Source organism: Mytilus trossulus, chromosome 8 (assembly GCF_036588685.1).
Source record: "Mytilus trossulus isolate FHL-02 chromosome 8, PNRI_Mtr1.1.1.hap1, whole genome shotgun sequence".
NCBI classification, from domain to species: Eukaryota; Metazoa; Mollusca; class Bivalvia; order Mytilida; family Mytilidae; genus Mytilus; species Mytilus trossulus.
The window spans coordinates 2585817-2606139 of NC_086380.1; positions in this window are offsets into that span (position 1 = coordinate 2585817).

Sequence of the window (20323 nt, forward strand, 5' to 3'; positions counted from 1 at the left end):
GCTTCATATTTAGACCTTTTTTTCTCGAAATGACTACTGATGGTAGGTTGAATACCAAAATTTAAGGTAAACGCGATGATTTTAATTTTCCTATAGTCAACTTTCCATTTCTGTGTAGCAATATCCCAGCGGCACCAGCATATGGAGTATATGTATGTGTCGCAAATAAAACGGTACTCTAGAGTTAGCTCAAAGTTTTGATTTTGTTGAACGAGGAAAATGCTTTCTCAAAAGTTGCTAAGACAGAGCTACGAATCAATCAAATTCAGGTCAACACTCAAGAAATTTTACGGTCGCCATCATGACCTGATTGACCATTATGACAAAAGTGTGTCAGATATCATATATGATATTCTTCCTCAGTCATAACAACCTTCCATCATTACCGAACTGAACAAAGAAATAACACGACGGGTGCCGTATACGGTGCAGGAAATGTACACCCTTCCGGAGCACCTGATTTCACTTCCGGTTTTTAGTGGAGTTCGTGCTGTTTCTGTAATAGGTAATGCATATTTTAAGGTTTTGCTTGTCGTAGAACACACCGAGGGTTGTCAGAATTGATTAAATGAAAGACCAACCGTAGGGAGGTCTTTCTTAAAGGAATCCTGACCATACATGGGGTAATCGTAATCAGTAATCGTTATCAGCTGTAATCGATTACATTTTGCAGTGTAATCATAGGTAATCAGTAATCATGCCATTTCTGATTACAAGTAATCGTAATGTAATCGATTAAATGGCAAAAATAGGTGTAATCATGATTACTTTTAGATTACTTTAAGATTACATTCATATGATTACTTGCTGATTACAAATCTTGTATATATATATATGATATATAGTTTTCGATAGACAAGATGACAACAAGAAAATGTAAAGCTTGAATGAAAAATCATGAAACTAGTATTCACAATGATTGGACCTTGTTTTATGTGATCATTTATATAACAAATCTGTAAAACCAAGTGTTTTATTTTGTTAACAGTTTACAAAGGGAAATTTACTCTCCAATGTGAGATTGAGCTCTTATGATACAAGAATATGCCCTGAAAGCCTTTTTTTCCTTGATTGAAAAACTTCTAATATCAACAATATTTTTACATAACTAAATTGAAATTCAAATGCAGAAAATATTCTTAATTCCTATTTGACTTTGATGGTCGGCATAAATATATAAGCCCACTAAATTAAAATGGAAGTTAAAACCAGATTTAATTTAATGACAAATTGAATAAATTTTATTTTCCATTCATTCGTGTATAATATGTGCTTTCTAATTTTTTTCTTTAGTTTTCTATGTTGTGTCATGTGTACTATTGTTTTTCTGTTTGTCTTTTTCATTTTTAGCCATGGCGTTGTCAGTTTGTTTTAGATTTACGAGTTTGACTGTCCCTTTGGTGTCTTTCGTCCCTCTTTTATTCTTTTTTAAATTTGAGCCTTACGGCTAATCAGTTTAAACAAGTACATAAACAGTGTATACATATGGCATAATACTACAAACAATATGCATAGTAAACAATAGGTGACGTCAGAAGTTTCATCAATACAAAATCTCTTTTATTACAATAGACTGTTTCTTAATTTAAAGAGAAATGTTTAATCTTTCCTAAGTTACAAAACTGTTTTATGTTTCACCTGACAATAATTATATTTATTAATTAGATCGGGTATTAAAAACTTTTCAAACAAATAATGACAATCAACCACTTTTAACTTTATTGATATTGTTATTCAGACAATAAAAATTGTAATACCCAAGCCCACCTAAATGGAAGTAGCGATTAACACCTGTAAAAACATTAATGTATGTGTCAATTATGTCCCAAAAGACAATAAAACTATACTTAATTATTTTTTCCTTACTTTTATTTTTTGTTAATTAGGCAGTTGGTTAAAATTTGTAGGGAAAAATAAAGTTATATCTTTTACATATAGAAAGGACACTTGTCTATAGCTATTTTATCAAATACACATGTTACATTGTACTTGTCTAGAAATTCTTTTAAAAAGATGACAAATTAAGGTTTTTAATAAAAAAATCACTAAAATGGTCTTAATTGTGAGAATACAAGTTTAAAAAAAATTGATATAGCAATATACAATGTAATCATAAGTAATTTAAGGTGATCATGATTACTTTAAAGAAAAGTAATCTAATGTAATCGATTACATATGAAATAGGGTGCAATTGTAATGTAATCGATAACATTTTATTAGCAAAGAAATTGTTATTTAATCGATTACATTTTAAAGTAATTGACCCCATCCCTGATCCTGACACCCCGAGGTGTGATCTACGACAAGAAAAACCTTAAAATATACTTTATCTGACTAATATACCGTAAAAAATAATTTCATAAAGTTTTGCAAAATATATATTTTACCTGCAATACTTACAATGACTTAAGAGGGATATTCCTTTCTAATGCGTTCCGGTTTAATACGCCCTAGAATGTGAAAAAGTACACACTAATTAATCTAGATATAAACCTTTAAAAGATAATTATCCATACACAATAAAAATATTGCTGTAACTGCATGGAGTAGGACACAAATGTATTGTTACCATCCGACAACGGTGTATTACAAATAGAAGACACCTTGTAAGTATTTTTTTGTACCACTTAGTTTTTTGAAAAGGGGGACGGGTTATGTTTTTTTTCTATTTGTAATGTAATTTTTATCGCGGAAAAGTGGTTATTTTTTTTAACAATTTCAATTGAATCGAATGAAAAATTCAGAAAGATTGTTTTTTGAATAGCACTACATATACATTTCATTAACAGATAATCGGTAAATAATTTTATACCATCCTCACCCGACCTTTTTGTGAGTTACGTTAATGTTATTCAATAGAATATAAGATTATCATTCGATAGAGTAAAAGGTATTTATAAATTCAAAAAAAGTTAAGAACTGACACGAAGACGAATATAAATAATTACATGTAGGTCACAGTATATTCCTATTCAGCGTGTATCGTCCTGAACATGCATGAAATATTTGCCACTGGACGTTAAGCAAGCAACCAAAATTCAATCAGCCTATTTCGTGAGACTAAATGAGATTTTAAAAATCTTACAAACGCATATGTTAAATCTGACTTTTTATTTATGAAAGTCTACATTAAAACTCACCTCACATATATGAAAATGTTTCTTTATTGTAGCGATAAATTAACAAATATTTTCGTTATTTGTTTCTAAAATTGAAATGCAGACAATGGCGGTTTCTTTTACACCTTCATCTCATTAGTTTAAACATATTTATTTATAGTGGATTGGGAAATAAGTTTTGCAATCCCTTTCCACTTTGCGGGTGCGAGTGCTGCCTTGTAGCGGCATTAGTCTACTCTTTTCCGAAATCTACAAGGGTGTCTTTAACGTGCTAGATATATGACTCTCTCTTAACACGGGTCAGCCATTTAACGTCCCCTTCCGACGGACTATCATCGTTTCCTTAAGACCATACTCGCAAATGGTGTCAAGGGAGAGCCGAAAATTGAGTTTCTGAAATTTTCATCCCAAACGGGAATCGAACCAGAAACCTTTGATCTCATCTCATAGATTGAACTTTAAAAAATAAATTTCCAAATCGGCAACAAAAAACTATCGGACGAGTAAAATTTTGATGTAAATTATAGATTGCATTTTTATCAATGAATATAATGACCTGACACAGGTCAGTATTTTATGCCTTGGAGCATATTTTATTGAAACATGGTATCGTCCGGGTTGATTCTTAAAAAGAATGACCATACAGGTATATAATAATTAATATTTATAACTGTTTATGTAAATGTCCTTTGGTTTTGTGAGTCTTTGTTTACTTCTTAGTTTTGATTGTCATTGTCTTAAGCAAGGTTAAAAACCCTGTCGTTAATAACAATTTCAATTTGAAAATCAAAAACCTAAACCGACTTCAGTGGTTGTCGTCTGTTTATGTGATTCATCAGGGTTTCTCGTTTCTCGTTTTTATATAGATTAAAGCGTTTGGTTTCCCGTTTAAATGGTTTTACACTTGTAATATGTTGGGACCCTTTATAGATTGCTGTTCAGTATAAGCCAAGGTAAAGGCCTTGACCTATAAAAGTTTACATTATGAATTGTTCCTGGAATGGAGAGTTGTTTAATTGGCACCCACACCTTACCTTCCTATATCTATTGAATGGAGAGTTGTTTAATTGGCACTCACACCTTACCTTCCTATATCTATTGAATGGAGAGTTGTTTAATTGGCACTCACACCTTACCTTCCTATATCTATTGAATGGAGAGTTGTTTAATTGGCACTCACACCTTACCTTCCTATATCTATTGAATGGAGAGTTGTTTAATTGGCACTCACACCTTACCTTCCTATATCTATTGAATGGAGAGTTGTTTAATTGGCACTCACACCTTACCTTCCTATATCTATTGAATGGAGAGTTGTTTAATTGGCACTCACACCTTACCTTCCTATATCTATTGAATGGAGAGTTGTTTAATTGGCACCCACACCTTACCTTCCTATATCTATTGAATGGAGAGTTGTTCAATTGGCACTCACACCTTACCTTCCTATATCTATTGAATGGAGAGTTGTTTAATTGGCACCCACACCTTACCTTCCTATATCTATTGAATGGAGAGTTGTTTAATTGGCACCCACACCTTACCTTCCTATATCTATTGAATGGAGAGTTGTTTAATTGGCACCCACACCTTACCTTCCTATATCTATTGAATGGAGAGTTGTTTAATTGGCACCCACACCTTACCTTCCTATATCTATTGAATGGAGAGTTGTTTAATTGGCACTCACACCTTACCTTCCTATATCTATTGAATGGAGAGTTGTTTAATTGGCACTCACACCTTACCTTCCTATATCTATTGAATGGAGAGTTGTTTAATTGGCACTCACACCTTACCTTCCTATATCTATTGAATGGAGAGTTGTTTAATTGGCACCCACACCTTACCGTCCTATATCTATTGAATGGAGAGTTGTTTAATTGGCACTCACACCTTACCTTCCTATATCTATTGAATGGAGAGTTGTTTAATTGGCACTCACACCTTACCTTCCTATATCTATTGAATGGAGAGTTGTTTAATTGGCACTCACACCTTACCTTCCTATATCTATTGAATGGAGAGTTGTTTAATTGGCACTCACACCTTACCTTCCTATATCTATTGGATGGAGAGTTGTATAATTGGCACTCACACCTTACCTTCCTATATCTATTGAATGGAGAGTTGTTTATTTGGCACTCACACCTTACCTTCCTATATCTATTGAATGGAGAGTTGTTTAATTGGCACTCACACCTTACCTTCCTATATCTATTGAATGGAGAGTTGTTTAATTGGCACTCACACCTTACCTTCCTATATCTATTGAATGGAGAGTTGTTTAATTGGCACTCACACCTTACCGTCCTATATCTATTGAATGGAGAGTTGTTTAATTGGCACCCACACCTTACCTTCCTATATCTATTGAATGGAAAGTTGTTTAATTGGCACTCACACCTTACCTTCCTATATCTATTGAATGGAGAGTTGTTTAATTGGCACTCACACCTTACCTTCCTATATCTATTGAATGGAGAGTTGTTTAATTGGCACTCACACCTTACCTTCCTATATCTATTGAATGGAGAGTTGTTTAATTGGCACTCACACCTTACCTTCCTATATCTATTGAATGGAGAGTTGTTTAATTGGCACTCACACCTTACCTTCCTAGATCTATTGAATGGAGAGTTGTTTAATTGGCACTCACACCTTACCTTCCTATATCTATTGAATGGAGAGTTGTTTAATTGGCACTCACACCTTACCTTCCTATATCTATTGAATGGAGAGTTGTTTAATTGGCACTCAAACCTTACCTTCCTATATCTATTGAATGGAGAGTTGTTTAATTGGCACCCACACCTTACCTTCCTATATCTATTGAATGGAGAGTTGTTCAATTGGCACTCACACCTTACCTTCCTATATCTATTGAATGGAGAGTTGTTTAATTGGCACCCACACCTTACCTTCCTATATCTATTGAATGGAGAGTTGTTTAATTGGCACTCACACCTTACCTTCCTATATCTATTGAATGGAAAGTTGTTTAATTGGCACTCACACCTTACCTTTCTATATCTATTGAATGGACAGTTGTTTAATTGGCACTCACACCTTACCTTCCTATATCTATTGAATGGAGAGTTGTTTAATTGGCACTCACACCTTACCTTCCTATATCTATTGAATGGAGAGTTGTTTAATTGGCACCCACACCTTACCTTCCTATATCTATTGAATGGAGAGTTGTTTAATTGGCACTCACACCTTACCTTCCTATATCTATTGAATGGAGAGTTGTTTAATTGGCACTCACACCTTACCTTCCTATATCTATTGAATGGAGAGTTGTTTAATTGGCACTCACACCTTACCTTCCTATATCTATTGAATAGAGAGTTGTTTAATTGGCACTCACACCTTACCTTCCTATATCTATTGAATAGAGAGTTGTTTAATTGGCACTCACACCTTACCTTCCTATATCTATTGAATGGAGAGTTGTTTAATTGGCACTCACACCTTACCTTCCTATATCTATTGAATGGAGAGTTGTTTAATTGGCACTCACACCTTACCTTCCTATATCTATTGAATGGAGAGTTGTTTAATTGGCACTCACACCTTACCTTCCTATATCTATTGAATGGAGAGTTGTTTAATTGGCACTCACACCTTACCTTCCTATATCTATTGAATGGAGAGTTGTTTAATTGGCACTCACACCTTACCTTCCTATATCTATTGAATGGAGAGTTGTTTAATTGGCACTCACACCTTACCTTCCTATATCTATTGAATGGAGAGTTGTTTAATTGGCACTCACACCTTACCTTCCTATATCTATTGAATGGAGAGTTGTTTAATTGGCACTCACACCTTACCTTCCTATATCTATTGAATGGAGAGTTGTTTAATTGGCACCCACACCTTACCTTCCTATATCTATTGAATGGAGAGTTGTTCAATTGGCACTCACACCTTACCTTCCTATATTTATTGAATGGAGAGTTGTTTAATTGGCACCCACACCTTACCTTCCTATATCTATTGAATGGAGAGTTGTTTAATTGGCACCCACACCTTACCTTCCTATATCTATTGAATGGAGTGTTGTTTAATTGGCACCCACACCTTACCTTCCTATATCTATTGAATGGAGAGTTGTTTAATTGGCACCCACACCTTACCTTCCTATATCTATTGAATGGAGAGTTGTTTAATTGGCACTCACACCTTACCTTCCTATATCTATTGAATGGAGAGTTGTTTAATTGGCACTCACACCTTACCTTCCTATATCTATTGAATGGAGAGTTGTTTAATTGGCACCCACACCTTACCGTCCTATATCTATTGAATGGAGAGTTGTTTAATTGGCACTCACACCTTACCGTCCTATATCTATTGAATGGAAAGTTGTTTAATTGGCACTCACACCTTACCTTCCTATATCTATTGAATGGAGAGTTGTTTAATTGGCACTCACACCTTACCTTCCTATATCTATTGAATGGAGAGTTGTTTAATTGGCACTCACACCTTACCTTCCTATATCTATTGAATGGAGAGTTGTTTAATTGGCACTCACACCTTACCTTCCTAGATCTATTGAATGGAGAGTTGTTTAATTGGCACTCACACCTTACCTTCCTATATCTATTGAATGGAGAGTTGTTTAATTGGCACTCACACCTTACCTTCCTATATCTATTGAATGGAGAGTTGTTTAATTGGCACTCACACCTTACCTTCCTATATCTATTGAATGGAGAGTTGTTTAATTGGCACTCACACCTTACCTTCCTATATCTATTGAATGGAGAGTTGTTTAATTGGCACCCACACCTTACCTTCCTATATCTATTGAATGGAGAGTTGTTCAATTGGCACTCACACCTTACCTTCCTATATCTATTGAATGGAGAGTTGTTTAATTGGCACCCACACCTTACCTTCCTATATCTATTGAATGGAGAGTTGTTTAATTGGCACTCACACCTTACCTTTCTATATCTATTGAATGGAAAGTTGTTTAATTGGCACTCACACCTTACCTTTCTATATCTATTGAATGGAGAGTTGTTTAATTGGCACTCACACCATACCTTCCTATATCTATTGAATGGAGAGTTGTTTAATTGGCACTCACACCTTACCTTCCTATATCTATTGAATAGAGAGTTGTTTAATTGGCACTCACACCTTACCTTCCTATATCTATTGAATGGAGAGTTGTTTAATTGGCACTCACACCTTACCTTCCTATATCTATTGAATGGAGAGTTGTTTAATTGGCACTTACACCTTACCTTCCTATATCTATTGAATGGAGAGTTGTTTAATTGGCACTCGCACCGTACCTTCCTATATCTATTGAATGGAGAGTTGTTTAATTGGCACTCGCACCTTACCTTCCTATATCTATTGAATGGAGAGTTGTTTAATTGGCACCCACACCTTACCTTCCTATATCTATTGAATGGAGAGTTGTTCAATTGGCACTCACACCTTACCTTCCTATATCTATTGAATGGAGAGTTGTTTAATTGGCACCCACACCTTACCTTCCTTTATCTATTGAATGGAGAGTTGTTTAATTGGCACTCACACCTTACCTTCCTTTATCTATTGAATGGAGAGTTGTTTAATTGGCACCCACACCTTACCTTCCTATATCTATTGAATGGAGAGTTGTTTAATTGGCACTCACACCTTACCTTCCTATATCTATTGAATGGAGAGTTGTTTAATTGGCACTCACACCTTACCTTCCTATATCTATTGAATGGAGAGTTGTTTAATTGGCACTCACACCTTACTTTCCTATATCTATTGAATGGAGAGTTGTTTAATTGGCACTCACACCTTACCTTCCTATATCTGTTCAAGACACGCTCATTTTTTAAGTAGCAATTCATCCAAGAACAATGAGGAGAGAAAAAATCCATATAGTGTACGATATTTGTCTGACAAACGTTTCAGATGAGATTGACTTTGTAGATTGTGTATTTTTGGAAAATGATTTGTTAACGCAGCGGTACGGACGTGCAGACAAACATTCGCGCATTGTAAATAAAAATGATTAAAGTTGTTTAATTCTACTGTCCATGCGAGATGATATTCCGATTCGAAATTGTTTTTTTATTTAGGGAATGACTGTAATATTATTTCTATCTATGAAGGCAAACATCAGAAATGTGGTGCACACTAAATAACCAGCGTAGCTGGATATTTTAAGTGTGCACCACATTTTTGATGATATTTCGAATAGACAGGAAAAACATATTAAATTAATTCCTTATGATTTAATTCTAAATTCCATTTTAAGCTGTAGTAAATCATAAAAGACGTTGACGACATCATTGTTACATGACAAAATTTTGTCTTTGAGCTGATATACAAAACACTGTCATCCAATCAGAAGACGCGTTACATCCAAAATAATTTTTTTTATGAATATTGTGAGAACATAAACACTACGACAAAAACAGGAAACAGAAATCAGTTCTGTTTACAATTAGCAACATATCGATCAATTCTAAAGGTTTCTGTTTTTGTGTACAGTAATGACAGTCTGTTCAGGAGGCAAATATTTATTTGGCACAACAACAAAAAAGTAATAGGTACATATAAATTGATCAAAGAAATATTTAAAGAAAATTTATACTTGACATGTGACGCATTTTTCATTAGGTATCATTGTACTCAGTCCTAAAATGATCATAAGTTATCTTCAATCTTTTATAACGCTTGAGCCAAAACATGTCTTTTTATTTCTTTGTAAGAAAATAAAGAAATGTTCGTCGCAGACATTCAACTTTTACCATTTCGCCTAAACTACAGTGAGACAGGAGGTAAACACAAGAAGATTAGATATATGATATACTAGTAGTTTTATTTTAGGAGGGTGAATTGAAGTCGTATTTAAAAGCCCTGGTCACAACGAACCAACGACACATCAATGCAGCGCCACGACATGAAATTTCCTCAAATCGAAGGTGAAATGTGATCGACGTACGACAGTTGCATGATAGTTTGAGCATTGTGGCCCTGTCGTGTGTCGTTGGACAAAAATTGGACATGCACCTTTTTTGGTCTACGATTTTTTATCGTGTCACCGTCTTGTGACTGCCTGAGAGTGTGTACTCACAGTCGTACGACTGTCTTGCGATAAACACATTGTCGTGGATACCAACATAAACCATTTAAATAAAAACAAAATTAGACAGTAATTACTAGTTGAAGGGATGATATAATCAACAATGTAAAGCTAAGCATAGAATAAAAACATTACGTTGATTCTCTAATCTGTTCAGAACAGAGAAAGATTTAGCAATATTGTGAAAGATTTTAATCACAAAGAAAAGAAAGACCAACTTGTTCAAGAACTACTTAATCTACTTTCAGATAGAACGACGTATGTGTATTGTTTTTTATCATTACTTTTGAGAAGCTTGCTTTGAAGATTTTACCATAGCTCCCAACATGTCAGTGATTGCTCATACTGTGGATTTATTTATTTTCGTGGGTACCAATTGTTATTGATTAAGGAAAACTTGCATGTTTGTGAAAATTTTATTTCGTGGTTTGCCAAAGTCTGCATACAAGTCTATTGAAAATTTGTTATTCCTTGAAAATCTGTATCTACGAATGCCACGAAAATTGGTACTCAACGAATAAAAATGAAACCACAGTAATATACATCCTGACGATCTAACGATACAAGATGATCTGCTTCATATTTCTATCATTTCTTTTTTTCCACAAACATGCAGCCGCAATGATGGAGTAACCCATCATTGTCAGATGTGGTTGACTATGATTTTATCTAATAATTATTGTCGAAAGTTCGTGTTTTTCCCAAGTATTCTGGCATTAGGTACAATCCTCCTTATTCATTGCAGTTTGCTTCACTTGAACAAATAAACAAAGTCATTTTTCGGGCCGTTTATAGCTTGCTGTTCTGTGTGAGTCAATGCTACGTGTTGAAGTACTTTGACATATAATGATTTACTTTTATGAATTGTGACAGTTGTCACAGTGGCACTCATACCACATCGTATTATAAATATATATCTTATTTCAGATATAACAATGACCAACAGTTAGCTTCACAAGCTGCAATATCTAAGATGGAAGAGGATATTATTTTAGAGAGAAGTGCTGCATTTGTATGGACACCTAAATTGAGATATGGCTCAAGGCAAGCTGAGGATCAGTGTTTATGTGTTTTATATTTATAAAGTTTAATTATTCAAAATATATAGTTTGTCATACAATGAGAAAACAATATATTTTTGGGTTTTCAGTGTTGATTTTCTTTTCAGTTATATACATTATATATAAAAATCAAGCAGAAGCCAGGATATCATCATTCTGGGAATAAACAGGCAAAATCGGGACAAAAAGAGAAACAAAACAACTATCTTTAAAATACTATGCATAAAACACATTTATTATGAATTGGAGAATAGAGGGTTTTTACTTGTTATTGGAACAGCCATGCAAACCAATTCCCAAAAACCAATAAGCAAAAACAATAAATGAAAAACGTCTATGTCAACATATTGTCTTTTAAAGAACAGTTTTGATGACGGGTGCCACATGTGGAGCAGAATCTGCTTACCTTTCCAGAGCACCTGAGATCACCCCTAGTTTTTGGAGGGGTTTGGTTGTTTATTCTTTAGTTTTCTATGTTGTGTCATGTGTATTTTTGTTTTTGTGTTTGTTTTTTTTTCATTTTTAGCCATGGCGTTGTCAGTTTGTTTTAGATTTATGAGTTTGACTGCCCCTTTTGGTATCTTTTGTCCCTCTTTGATATTATAATATGTAGAGGCTTTTATTACAACATGTTTAAAAATATAAGAAGATATGGTATGAGTGCCAATGAGACGACTCTCCATGTTTATGGAAATTCTCTTAATAAGGTACTCTGGGGATGTTTTTTTTTTGGAGAGCCACAAATATGAAACGTAATCATGATGAAAGAGCACATCAGACAAGCTACATGGTCTAGGGTCAAATAAGTTCAATCTTGCTAGAGTGAGTTCCAACCTTCCCATAAACATTATAACACTGTGAAAAGTAAATGACAGAAACATAAAGAAGGGAGCGTTTGTTGTCATACATGTTTTTTTTATTTTTTTTTTATTTATTGTAGAACCCATTCCATCATTTTAGTTGACCGGGAAGGCAATTGTGATTTCATAGAGAAAACTATGGCAACACCAGTAAATCCAGATAATGTGAAGTGGGAAACCAGTTCGTTTAAATTAAAATTTTCTAATTGTACAACCCCTCATTTATAGCATGTTTTAAACAAGATTGTAGAAAAAAATATTTATTTATTTATATTAAAATTGATTAAATGTTGATCACTTAAATTGATTTATATGTTTATCTTTAAAGCTCATTTGAACATATCGCTTCAGAGACAAAAGATGCATTTAGTTCCTCCAAACTTAATTATGAAGGTTGTTATGATTCTTAAAGAAGTGATGTATTATACCTAAAGAGATAGAAGTTTTTATAGGCCTGTCAAAATTTTGACGGGACGTATTATGGTATACAAATGTCCCGTGTCCGTCCGTCTGTCTGTCCGTCTGTCTGTCCGTCTGTCTGTCCGTCTGTCCGGCGTAAACATGTCGCACCATAACTTAAGAACGACTTATCCAAATTTCATAAAACATAACATAGTTGTTTCTTATGATGGTCAAATGATCTGAAAATAAGATAAAAACTTTTTGAGTTACAGCACTTTGTAACTATGTAACTAAAAATTAAAATCACAAAAATACTGAACTCAGAGGAAAATCAATTTGGAAAGTCCATAATCACATGGCAAAATCAAAAAACAAAACGCATCAAAAACGAATGGACAAGAATCAGGGGGGTGTTTTTTTTCACATGTCGCACGGTATCTCAAAAACGATTCTTGCTTATGGCTTAAAACTTTAAACACTTCTTAGTTATAATAATCTCAATATCTGTATACTTTTTGGTGATGATTCAAAATTTGATTTTTGAGTAATTGAATATTTTGTAAAAAAGGGGGAGGGGTTTTTTACATGTCGCACCATATCTCAAAAACGATTTATGATTTTTGCTTAAAACTTTACACATGTCTTTGTTATATTAATCTAAAGATCTGTATACTTTTTGGTGGTGATTCAAAATTTCATTTTAGAGTTATTGAGTCTTTTGTAAAAAAGGGGGAGATTTTTTTACATGTTGTGCCCTATCTCAAAAACAATTTATGATTATTGCTTAAAACTTTACTCACTTCTTTGTTATATTGATCTAAAGATCTGTATACTTTTTTGGGATGATTTAAAACTTTATTTTTGATTTATTGAGTATTTTGTTAAACAGGGGAGGGATTTTTTTTACATGTCGTGCTTATTGTTACCTTCTAAGATTAGATGAGAAATATAATTACACACCTTCGTTTGGCTACAGACAATGTTTTTATCTTTGAAATTGATTTTTGGGGTTTGTCTTGTTTCATATTAGGTACCAGGCTTATAATTTGATACGCCAGACGCGCTTTTCTTCTACATAAAAATCATCAGTGACGCTCAGATAAAAAAAACAGAAAGTTTAAAGTTGAAGAGCATCGATGATCCAAAATTCCCAAAAGTTGTGTCATAAACGTATATTATAGAGATTTTCCTTCAGATTGTTTATTTAAGAAACACTATGTACCAAAGAAAATAATTTCGTGTTTTGCTATTGATAATAGGAGAATGTTTGACGAATTTGTTAATTGTCCAATTTGTATTTTCCCACATTATGATGTTTTAAGTTCTTTGTATATTACTTGGCTTCTTCTATTAGAATTAATTGTTGATACCTCCTGGTACTAACACCTGATACTCATAGGGATTTTGTATCCATTCAAAAAGTACTTAAAAAAGTATCGAGCTCTAATATGCACTGTGATTGAAATACATAACAAAAGCTGACACAATGAAAAGTATTCAACTGACGGAACAAAAGAATGACATCTATTATGTTCCGAAGAAAATCGTTGAGTACAACTGGTATCATGACCATTGGCGAGTAAAATTATAAATAAGTTCCCGTCGTGAGTACCAACTTCTTTCCTTTGAAGTAACTCTGTGGTTATGTAAAACATCATACTTTGAACGACAAATTTATTTTATTTATTAATATTGCTTTCACCTATGAATGACAAAACTATTTTTATTCAATTATACTACTTTTTCTGTTAAGTCTGAACGGGAAACAGGAGAGGACATACTTGGAATCCAAACCGATACTGCTAAATGCCAAGCTGTATTCCTGGTAGAGGAAAGCCGAAAATCATACGATAAAGGATCTCGGAGAGAAACTACCGATGCATAAGGGGAACAGCTAAAACCCTCAGACATCAAATAGATTGGTCTGATAGTTTCCCACATGGAAACTACTAATGGATCCCATCTGACTACATGTCTCAAACAAACCTGAAAATATCTGCAGAAACCTTTCTCAACAAATAAATATAATCCAAATCATAAAATATACGTTGTAAGGATAATAAAATTTATCCATGAAACCAATTTGACAAAACAATTTCAATGATGTTGAAGGATTGTCTGTGCAAAAATTTTCACGTCCGCTCTCATCGGCATGCTCAATTCATATATTATTTTAAGTCTGTTTTTTGTTAAATCTACTTTACGTGACTCTCCATGTATGATTAGATTAGATAAGTTTTTATTTTAATTAAAGTGCAACCTGATACAATATACATGAAATTACAATTACATTTCAATACATTAGCAATAGTATACCATATCAATATGTATGTATGCCGTCATAGTTTGAACGACAAAATTATTTTCATGTCTACCTGTTCGAATTTCAAACGCGCAATTTTACACCAGTACTGAAAACCTTCTATCCTTTACGGGTAGACTTAATATAGATAAATTAAGTCGTATAAGAAAAGCAAAATGTCATGAGTATGTTAAATTTGATGTATGCTTTTTTTGTGCTTCTTCGTTACATTTGTTGTTTTTATAATGATATTAAGATGAGAACACAATATTGACTGTTGTTCCCCTATTTTTGTCATTTTAACTCTTTGAGTATGTTTGTTTTGTTCATGCATCGTTGACAATGTAATGGAATTTGATGCGACTATCATACAAGTGAGAGGTTTAGCTAGCTATAAAACCAGGTTCAATCCACCATTTTCCACATTCTGTACCAAGACAGGAATATGACAGTTGTTATCCATCTGTTTGATGTGTTTGGACTTTTGATTTTTGATTTTCCTTTTTGAATTTTCCTTGGAGTTCAGTATTTTTGTGTTTTTACTTTCTTTTAAGCCTGTTATATGTAATGAGTTTTTGTATCTTGTTATTCAAATTGATGTTTTTTTTAATTTTCTGTTGTATCCACTTATTCTCCTATAAGATAAAAGAGGAATTAGAAAATTATATTTTTTTTTATCTATTTAACAACTAAATAGATATAAGAAGATATGGTGTGAGTGCCAATGAGACAACGCTCACTGCAAATAACAATTAAAAAGAAAAAAAGAGTAAACCATTATAGGTCAATGTACGGCCTTCAACACGGAGCCTTGTGTCACACCGAACAACAAGCTATAAAGGGTCCCATAATTACTAGTGTAAAACCATTCAAACGGGAAAACCAACGGTCTAATATATATAAAAAACGAGAAACGAGAAACACGTATATATTACATAAACATCTACTGTGCATCAGACTTTTGACTTAGGACAGGTGCAAACATTTGCAGCGGGATTAAACGTTTTAATGGATCCAAACCTTCTCCTTTTCTCTGAAATAATAGCATAACATCACAACATAGAAAAACGCGTGATAAATTATCAATTGGCAGACTTAACTCAATCAAAAAACGTAAATTAATTAATATACATGTTGCGAAAAAGACAGACATCGCTTTAATCAAAAGAATATTATAAGCTAATACTTTAAATAAAAAAAGAATCATTTACACACCTCTACACTAAAACGTAAAATCACAAACATACTGAACTTCGGGGATAATTCAGAACAGATAGTCCCTATTTGAATGGTGAAAACAAAAGCTCAAAAACACCAAACGAATGGATAACAACTGTGATTTTCATGATTCGGTACAGGCATATTCTTAGCGGGTATTCACACAATGGTGGATTGAACTTAGCTAAACCTCTCTCTTGTATGACAGTTGCACCAAATTTTATTATATTGACAACGTTGTGTAAACAAAACAAACAGAAGTAATTAGTAAAAATATTATTAATACAGCAGTCAACATAATAATCCAAACAAAACATGTAATAAAGAAGCACAAAATGGCATACACACTAAGCATATTAGGTAACATTAAAGACAATAATACACAAATTTACCATAGTACAATAGCACAATGACGGGATGTATAAGTACAAAGCGACGTCTCATATGTTACGAAGAAACATAAAAAGACATATTGACAAATTTAAAGCACATAGCAAAAATGAAAGACAAACAAGTTTTCGAAGAACCCCAAAGCAGCATAAACATTAATGACAGAACGTACACGTACCACAAATATCTTATTAACAATAAAACAAACAAATACTGAACAAAGAAGTACAAAACATATATCAAATGAACAACCTCATTCATTGCTTTCTTATTTTTTAATTCCTTTTATGTATGTTAATTACATATTTATTTTTATTGATTTTTTTTTACTAGAATCAAAATGCATGTCTATGTGTCTGTCCATGTAAAATGCTATAGATAAGAACTCAAACATTTTCTGTTGCATTAGTATCAGGTTTAATCTTAGTTTGACTGGACTCACACATGTCATGACATACAAAAGTATTATGTTTGTTGTTTGTTTCTAATTCAGGAAGTTGTAAAATAAGAGAAAAATCTTGACTATTTTCACATATAGATTGAATTAGATAAGATTAACAAGGTGCATTATTCCACTGTCATTCATCTCAACTCGGTCGATTCCGTAGGAGAGTAGCGGATTCTACCGAGGATTGCCGAAGTATTTCTATAAGAAGGGAAACACTTGCCTTTTTTCACATATATATTGAATTGAATAAGAACTACAAGATCCATCATTCCATTGCCAGTTATAATCTCCAGATAATGCGAGACAATCTTCGTTTCCACCAAAATTATTCGGCTCATTAGGGTACCAGTCGTTATAATCGAGATCACTGTCGTCTGCCGACCATACCCAGCTACCTTCAGTTATTTCGTCTCGTGCTCCTAACCAAAAATCTAAAGCAAAAATAAATCATGCATAGCTAGTACCACTTATACATGTATAAATCTAATTGAGTGTTCTTTGGTTGATAATATTTGGAATAATCTCAAATATTTCATAATCAACCAAAGTCAATCATTTGCAATAATTATCCCCCGAATTAACACTCTGTGTTTGATTGACAGGATTCCTAAATATCAAAACTCACAACAAGAAAAAATGTCTTACTGTCAAGGTAAAAATATATTTAGAGCTTGTTTTTTACATATGATTTCAATATACCAACGTACGTTAAAGTACTCAGGAGGTCATCAAGAAGTTGAAAGGATACATATTCAAAAAATAACATTATCCACTTAGATTTTATCAATTTGTCTTCTAAACTGTCTAGATCACACTCGGAATAATAAACATTGTCTCTTGTTAAATGGTAATATTATGTAATAATGCAAAAAGATACAATACAGATTCGTCGATCAAAAACTAACATCGCCACAGCAAAGACACACATAGGATGTAAAGACGAACACGTTCAAAATACACTAAATAGAAAACTAAAGATTGAGCAACACGAACAAGACAAAAAAAACCAAAAACAATATGGTTCATCCTTTGGTAAGAAAAGTATACATCACAATAACAAATTGATTAATGTAAACTTTCAGATTTAAAACAACTGACAAAATCGGCGATAAGAATTTATCAACTGACGGAAAAAAATGACTTAGTTAGAGCCTGATTTTATAGTTAGCTCCCCACTTGTATGACAATTGCTTATATTGACAAAATTGGGTGATAAACCCAAATATACATTATAGGTTAATGTGGTAATCATTGGAACCCAGTAAACTAACATTTATTATAAAAATCAAGTCACATTAGATCTTTTATTATTATTTGATGAAGATCTTAGAATAATGATTTCAGTTTCTCCATTATCAACCTCTCGTATTTTATCAAAAATTTAAATTCCGGATACGTTTTGGTGTATAACAGCCAGAGACCGTATTCTATAAATTAAATACGACTTTGATCTGACAACGTGTATTTCACATCAAGAGTTATACTTTAAATTAATTGGACATCAAACACATTTGCAGAATAGATGCATATATAATTTTTCAAACATTTAGCTTTCACCGTCAGAAAAATAGTATACAGTTCTTTGCTGCTATAACATATCAATTATGGGTTATCATCTGAAAATGGGGCATTCATAAGATGTAGAATTATTCGGGTTTTCAACACCAAACAATGATGAAGATGTCCTTAACCTCATTTTAGTCTTAACTGTTGGTATGTGGGTTTTGAATAATCTTCAACATCGAATTGTAATTTGACTTCAATCTGAATTGGTACCACTGGTGAGTTTTATGGAGTCAAAACGTGCGTACCGAATCATAAGCTTTGTTACTTTGATGAATTTTTCAAAACTTAAGTTTTCACGAAAGTGTTTATACACAAGCTGGAATAACCAATTATACGGCTTATTTTAGGCTGATAATAATAAACATACTGCAAATCAATCAATATTGTCAAATTGCACCTCAGTTGTTATATAAGACAAATAAAACATTCTCCGTCAGACCCCTTCAGAGAGAAACATACATACGTGTACCGTAATCACTTGCATTTGTCTTAAGAAACATTTCTTCGTCTACAGTTTCAACTTTAACAAGATCAGCATGATAAGATTGACAAGATCTCTGAAAAATATTTCTGAAAAATCATTTCACATATTTTAATAAAAGTAGTTTTGTAATTAGTTATCAAGGGCACCCGGATATTTGATTTCGTCTAAAATGCATCACATTTTGTATAGATAATCTTTAACTTCTACATTTCGTTAAGTGAGTAATGCATAGGTCAAATGACTGATATTTTTCTTACTTATATATGACAATAACTCAATACCAAATAAGTTTGATGATTTACGTTGTACGTCGTCTTATGTTCGATCTTATAAGTCATATACAATAATGATATACGGTATGATTGCCAATAAGATAACTATCACCCAGAGTTTACATGAAGTTGTTGTTAGTAATTATAGGCAATTGTTCGGTCTTCAACAATGCAAAACACCGTACCGTATCGTCAGTTGTAAAAGACTCTGACATAAAAATATGAAAACCATCAATTGATAAAATAATCCAGCTACTCTATAACAAAACAATATAAAAAAAACCATATGTAGCAGACATGAACTAACGACAGCCACTGAACTTTAAGTTCCTGATTAGGACAGCTTCAAAAAGAATGCACCGGGGTAAAATATGTTTGCCAAACCCCCATCTAGCTTGAGAGGCATTTTTTTTTAAAATGTCCTGTACCAAATCATGACAATGACCATTGTTATATAAGAGTTCTTTTCTGTGTATGTTACATTTAAGTGTTGTGTTTCTGTTGTGTCGTAGTTCCCCACTGGCCATTGTTATCTAAGAGTTCTTTTCTTTGTATGTTACATTTAAGTGTTGTGTTTCTGTTGTGTCGTAGTTCTCCTCTTAAAGTTCATGTGTTTTCCTCAGTTTTAAACAATAGGTTCTTGTTGTTTAATAAGATTTAATCATTAAGCATTAAATCAATTTAATAAATTAAGATTATCGTCTGCTAAACTAAAGTTGTCTTTTCTTTAATTTTGAAGGACTTGAGCGTCTTTCATTTACCTACATAATTTCGTAAGCGGTTTTCCCGCTTTTATTTGGTATAAAATTGCATGCTTTTCGTGATTTGTTCATTGTGTGATTTGAACTGAAGGAACACAAAACCCACCCTATCCCACCCTTGAGAATATTTTCTGCTCTCTGTTGTATATTTTCAGATATCGTTAAAGAAGCGTCATGGATTGGACAGAATATGAACTGAATATATTGATTTGTCATCCACACTGAAATAATTTTGATCATCAAATTGTAATAATTATTATTTTTATCAAAATGAAAACAAATTTTGTAACATTGTGAATTGGTTTATCTAGGAAATTTTCGAA